Raw genomic sequence first — 6,000 nt, 5'->3', positions numbered from 1 at the left:
ATAATATAAATATTTTAATTATTTTTTATAATAAGAATATTGTAATCATTTTTTATAAAAAAAATATATAAAATTAAAGTTTATAAATTCCAATTTAAAATTTGATTTATCAATTTTTTATACCAAATTTGCACACATTAAACATTCTCTCTGAAAGAGGCTTTGTCAGCATGTCTGAGAGTTTATCTTGATAAGGAATATTCACAACATATAATTCCTTCTCGTTCACCATTTCTCTTAGGAAATGTGGATCTAATTCGAGATGCTTACGGCTACTATGAAAAATTGGATTCATAACAACATATGTAACACCCTCATTATCAGAATATTACGCTTTTTGTTGCGCTATTTTGATAATAAGAAGTATTACAACTAACTTTATATACTTAATATTAAAATAGGAGCCTTTGACTCGATACTGTATCGCTGACTTCATTAAAAATCAGAACTAAATACTTTAGGTAAAAAAAAAAAAAACAAACAGGCATATGTTTATATACAAGACTTCTTACATAATAGCTTATAACATAATATACATATAAAACATACAACCCCTATTCCTCTTAAAAAATTGTAATAAGACGAGAGAAAAAAAAGATTATCTAATTAACACAACATCATATAAACCAATACGTGGTATAACTCTCCATAATGCTCCTTCTTCCGATTCCTGAAAAGGTAAAGTTGTAGGGGGTGAGAACCCAACCACACGGTCTCACCACGGAGTTTCTGAATTGTCATAAGAAGCTATTTAATAAGAAAACTGTTTTCAAGCTCATGATTATCATTGCCTTATGAATCTTTTAAAAACCAATAGCTAATCGTTCAAAACATTTTCAAAGAAACAAGGTTTAACCTTTCAAAAAATCCAAAACCTTTCTTTTCTTATAAGAAAATTTTAATAAAAAACCAACCACGCAATCAATCAACACAATCATTAATTCAATACCAAAGTCCATTCTCAAATGTAGCACACCAGGACAAACACAGGCAAATCAGACAAGAAAAACACAGATTTAGGTAGCAGTTACAGCAAATAGTTCAAGTAGCAGTTAATAACAGTTTAACAATTAGGCAAACCAAAACAGAATTCAAACCCAAGCAAAGCATACAAATGCATATGATGCATACCTGTCCTATGGCTAATGAGCTCATCTGTCGGTTATCCATCCAACCCGACAAGTCCGAAAACCTTAGACTGTCCCCCGACGCGCATTCCCATGAGTCTATGCATAGCTTTTTCTCATATATATATATATATATATATATATATATATATATATATATATATATATATATATATATATATCAAATCGCTCAATGGGGGTACCATTCCCGAGAATTTATAAGTGCCCGATCACCCTTACGTCGTAGAGTCACCAGAGTATCGAGTCTCAACCTGGAGCAAGTGGTGGCAAGCCACTACGTCTACCCAGGAAAACTCGTGTCTCAGATAATTCAAATTCATAAGCCATATGAATAATCCATTCAACATTCATCAATGTCTGAATCATTCTCAACATCATCATCATTCATTAATCCACATCTCATTTCCAAATTCATTCAAAAATCATATTTCAAAGAAAATCCTCATCATCCTTCTTTCCATTCCGTTCATTAACAATCCCAATACAAAACGTAATTCTTTCTTTGATAACTTAATTAATCTTAAACTATATAATGTTTAAAACTAAATCTTTTAAAATAATTACTTCAAACGAAACTTCTAATTTTATAAAATTTTGGCAGTATCTCCTCTAAAATTCGGATTCTACCACCCTGTTTAGGTCCCAACCAAATCAAACCAACGCCTATTAATCATTCAAATCACTTCCAATGACCATTATCACAACAACAATACCCAACCCAAGAAAATTACAAAATCGAGAATTCAATCAACCAATCATATAAATCGCAATTTAAAGCAACTTCATTCAACAGCATCAATCAATAATTAAGAATTCTCGGTCTTCTCAAACATTTTCAAACCAAACCATTCCTCAAACCCTGTTTGAACCATTTCCAAAATAGTAAATTATTCTCAATAAACAAACCGTTTTCAAATATCAAGTCCTTTCCAAATTTGTTTTAAAATCAGATTCCGATATCAAATCGGGTTCAATATCAAATCAAATCTCAATATTAGATCTTTTCTAGAATTAAACCATTTTCAAAATTAAACTAAATGCTAATAATAAATCTCATCCAATAATACAAGGAAAACCACTTTAACAAGATCAATCAACTAATCAAAATATCCAACTTTCTCAATCGATCAATCTATCAATCAAACTAGTAATCTCATTCATCCAAAATAATTCAATTCAATTCATAAGACTTACGAAATCACAAAAATTGTATTTTACGCATTAATATCGATTTATAACAACTATGGGAAGTAAAACAAGTTTAAGAAAAGCGCCCCTACCTCGACAAGCCGAACCCAAAATCCAAACATTGTCAACGAAACCCTTTTCTCTTAGCGCGCAATCCGCGATAGCCGCAATCATAGCAACTCTAATCTCAACACACAAGAATCAAAACCCAATCCTAAAGCATTAACATTGCAAGGACGTTAGAAACATATAACAGAATAGCAACTATAGAGGTTCGGGATGAGGAACAGCTTACTGTACTTACAAATAAGCAAGAGAACAGAGCAGTGGCAGCTCTGGTGGCGGCGACAGTTCTCCATGGCGGCTCTGCTCGATGGTGACTGAAACCAACACGCAGAGACAATAAGGTTTCCAGAATCTCAAACGAAGGTAAACCAAACTCAAAAACCCTTACCGATGGTGGATCTCAATGGCGGCAGCGGCGTTGTCAGATTCTGGTACCCGTTCTGTTTCCATGGCAGCCACAGTAGTGGTTCTGGGCAGCTCTGGTGGTAGTGGAAGGCCTCAGTGTCAGCCTAACGGCGATGGTTATGGCTCAGAATGGATATAGAGCAAGGCTAGAACAACAACAATAATTCCAGTAGTGGCGTTGGCGTCTTCTCAGATTCCAGAAACTAGAAGCAGAGGCAGAACTGCCGAGCCCTCCTCTTCCAGCAGCGGCTTGGTGAGACGCGGCAGTAGCAAAGTGCAACAATGGTCGCGATGGCTTCACTCTCTTCTCGACGGCAGCAAGCTCGCAGCAACGGCTGGACGGTGACGGATCTGACAAGAACGGGACCCTCGGCGGTGCAGGATGCGACGGAGCTGGCAGCGACAAAGCACGACGGCTCCCCCTCTTCCTCGCGTCATCCCTGGCTCGCGGCGCTCTCTCCTCTCGAACAGTCTGCTCGACAGCGGCGGCAAAGAGCACGGCGGTACCTTGTTCTCCTCTCTGCAACGGCGGCGACGGCGTGTTTCAGGATGGCAGCAGTGCGGGCGGACAGTCCCCCACCCTTCCCTATCTCTTCTCCTTCATTGATTCTCTCTCTTTCTCCCTTTTTGGTTTTCTTTCTTTCTGAAGGGATTGGGGCTGGGTTAGTGGGAGTGGCGGTGAGGGGTTAGGGTAAAAGGGTTAGGGTTTTCTGAATTAATTTGAGAATTTAGGATTAGGAATTAGGGATTTTGGGTAAATTGAAATTTGATAATTTTAATTAAATTAGGGTATAGCGTATTAAATAAAAATCTAATTTAATTCTTTAAAATTAATTTAAAAATATTATTTGGTCATCAATTTTACTAATTTTCTTTTAAATCAAGTAGTCTAATTTAAAATTAGAGATATTATAATTAATTTTCTTTGTTTATAAAAATTAAAATATTAAATTCTAAAATCTCAATTATTTAAACTAAATCATACAAAATTTTTATTCTTTTACAACTATTAAACTCTATAATTTAAATATAGAAAATTATTCTATATTATAAGATTTAGTAAAATTTATAATTTAATTATCAAAACTTAATTTAATTACTTTTAATAAAATAATTTCTAAAAATAAAGTCTTTAATGAAAATATAAATTGAAATTAACTCATAATTATATTTTTCAAAAATTATGGGTCTTACATCCTACCCACCTTATAAAAATTTTCGTTCTCGAAAATTGATACAAAATAAAAGAGATTTCATATTACTTCACTTTTGAACTCATTTAAAGAAAAGGCAAAGAGTCCTCAATATATATATAGTTTCAAATATCAGGATTTTCATATGGCATAAAAATATAAAGGGTATAAGTGTGATGTGAAACAAAGTTACAAGATAGGCTTGATGCACAAAATAATATGTTTCAAATGTGTGATGGTAAAGCAAGGCGGTAAAAGGTTATAAAACAAGCTAGGGTTAAAATGATGTGCTTAACGTCCGCATACTGATCTCATATCAACTTCAGAGATTCAACTATTCAAACTTCAACATAACTTATCTCGACCATTTTCAACCGTATTTTGTTGGGCAACTCATCCGAAGGTTCTCAACTTTGTCAAACACTTTGCAAACCTTACTGGTCATAAGTCCCACATCAACAGAATTCTTTCACGTAAAACAAGGTTTCACAATTCCCTGTGACGTTGTACACTTACAAGTTTTACCTTTTGCGTTTACCAAACGTGTCCTAAAGGACTAATGTGTCGTTCACTAAGTCTAACGGTCGTACAAGATGCCAAAACTAATCTTGAGTATACTCAGAAGGATAATAGACCATAGAAAGAAAAAAAAAGAAAAGTGACAAGGACCGCGTTTGCGAGAATTTGAAAGAATAAATTCAATTGCAGGTAAACAAGGATGCTCAAGCAATGAAGTTTGCTAGAAAGAAATCAATTGACAACTTCAAGGACAACCCTTGGATCAAAGAAATTCAATAGGATCAATAAGAAGAAAATCAGCGCATTAATTTGAAACATATCCATGCTGAGTGGAAGAAGTATGAGATTTCATAGCAAAAGAATGATTAAAGACTATGGTGACGCATTACTGCGGAACAACTTCAAATGATCACGGGAGTTTCATAGTTCATGGAGGAATATGGAATCAATAGCCGTGTTGCCAGAGTCTTAACATAGTCAGAAGTGTAAGCAGATCAAGATATGCGTAAGGTACAAATGGTGAAGCAAGGAAATTTAAATTACATCTCAAGAAAAGAGAAAGAGGAACGATAAATCAAATTGAACGGCACGATTTAGAACACATAAGCCAATACAACATAATAAAAAGGGGCACTTTACATTTTCAAAGATTCAAGGGTCGGCATCGTACCCAAAACAATTCCAATGTTATGCCCAAGAGTACAAGATTTCATAAAGAGAAGTATAATGACAAGGATAGACATTCTTAAATATTCAAATAGTAGTTTACAAATAAGAGGCGGACGTATGGAGAGATTAAAGAACTTCAATAGAAACGATAATAAGAAAACGGTGCATTCATTAGAATTGAATTCAAGGTGAAACAAGGTACAAGATTCACAAAAAAAAGACCAGAGTCAAGGACGTCGTTTGCAAAATCCAAGGGAATGTATAGGAACGCAATCAAATGAAAGGTCCACAAGGAATATATAAACTTAAGAGGACAATCATCTTACTTAGTAAAAAGAGAAGATATGAAATAAACAATTGAGAGAACTGAACAAAGTATAGATGTTTGCGTTACCTCGAAACTCCGCGACTCCTTATAACCTCATACACTTACCAAATTCACTTTCTGCGCGCACAAATCGCGTCCCTAAAAGCTAACACACAAGAAATACTAAACTTGAGAAGATTACAAACGACACAAATGGTATTTGCAAGAAATTGGGAGAATACTCAGGTTCGCAGTTGAACAAGGATGGTACTTCGCAAGGATTTGAAAGAATACGTGAGATTATCAATAGACAATGATGTATATAAGCAATGAAGTGTAGTGTAAAGGGAGTTCGAAAGTTTAAGAAGGAATTCTGAATCAAAGAGCTTCGACATGGGCAATAATAGGAAAGAGAGTACAACCATGTAGAACAACTTTAAATTGAACCTAAGGGAATTGGTTTATCTTTTTCTAAAGAAAGTATATAAATTTAATATTTTTCAAA

General features: G+C 34.5%; 1 long non-coding RNA gene across 1 annotated transcript; it reads right to left on the bottom strand.

Annotated features, from left to right (window-relative positions):
• Positions 1–431: 431 nt before the first annotated feature.
• On the bottom strand, positions 432–3,524 carry LOC112737605 (uncharacterized). The gene is made up of 4 exons (XR_011869447.1): positions 2,791–3,524; positions 2,641–2,716; positions 2,429–2,550; positions 432–670 (listed from the first exon to the last, which is right to left on the bottom strand). It is a non-coding gene; the product is annotated as an uncharacterized lncRNA (long non-coding RNA).
• Between the last annotated feature and the right edge of the window lie 2,476 nt (positions 3,525–6,000).

The sequence above is a fragment of the Arachis hypogaea genome, chromosome 13 (assembly GCF_003086295.3).
Source record: "Arachis hypogaea cultivar Tifrunner chromosome 13, arahy.Tifrunner.gnm2.J5K5, whole genome shotgun sequence".
Taxonomy (NCBI): domain Eukaryota; kingdom Viridiplantae; phylum Streptophyta; class Magnoliopsida; order Fabales; family Fabaceae; genus Arachis; species Arachis hypogaea.
The sequence above is the reverse complement of the archived record's forward strand: the minus strand, read 5'-3'. Positions and strand labels throughout refer to the sequence as shown.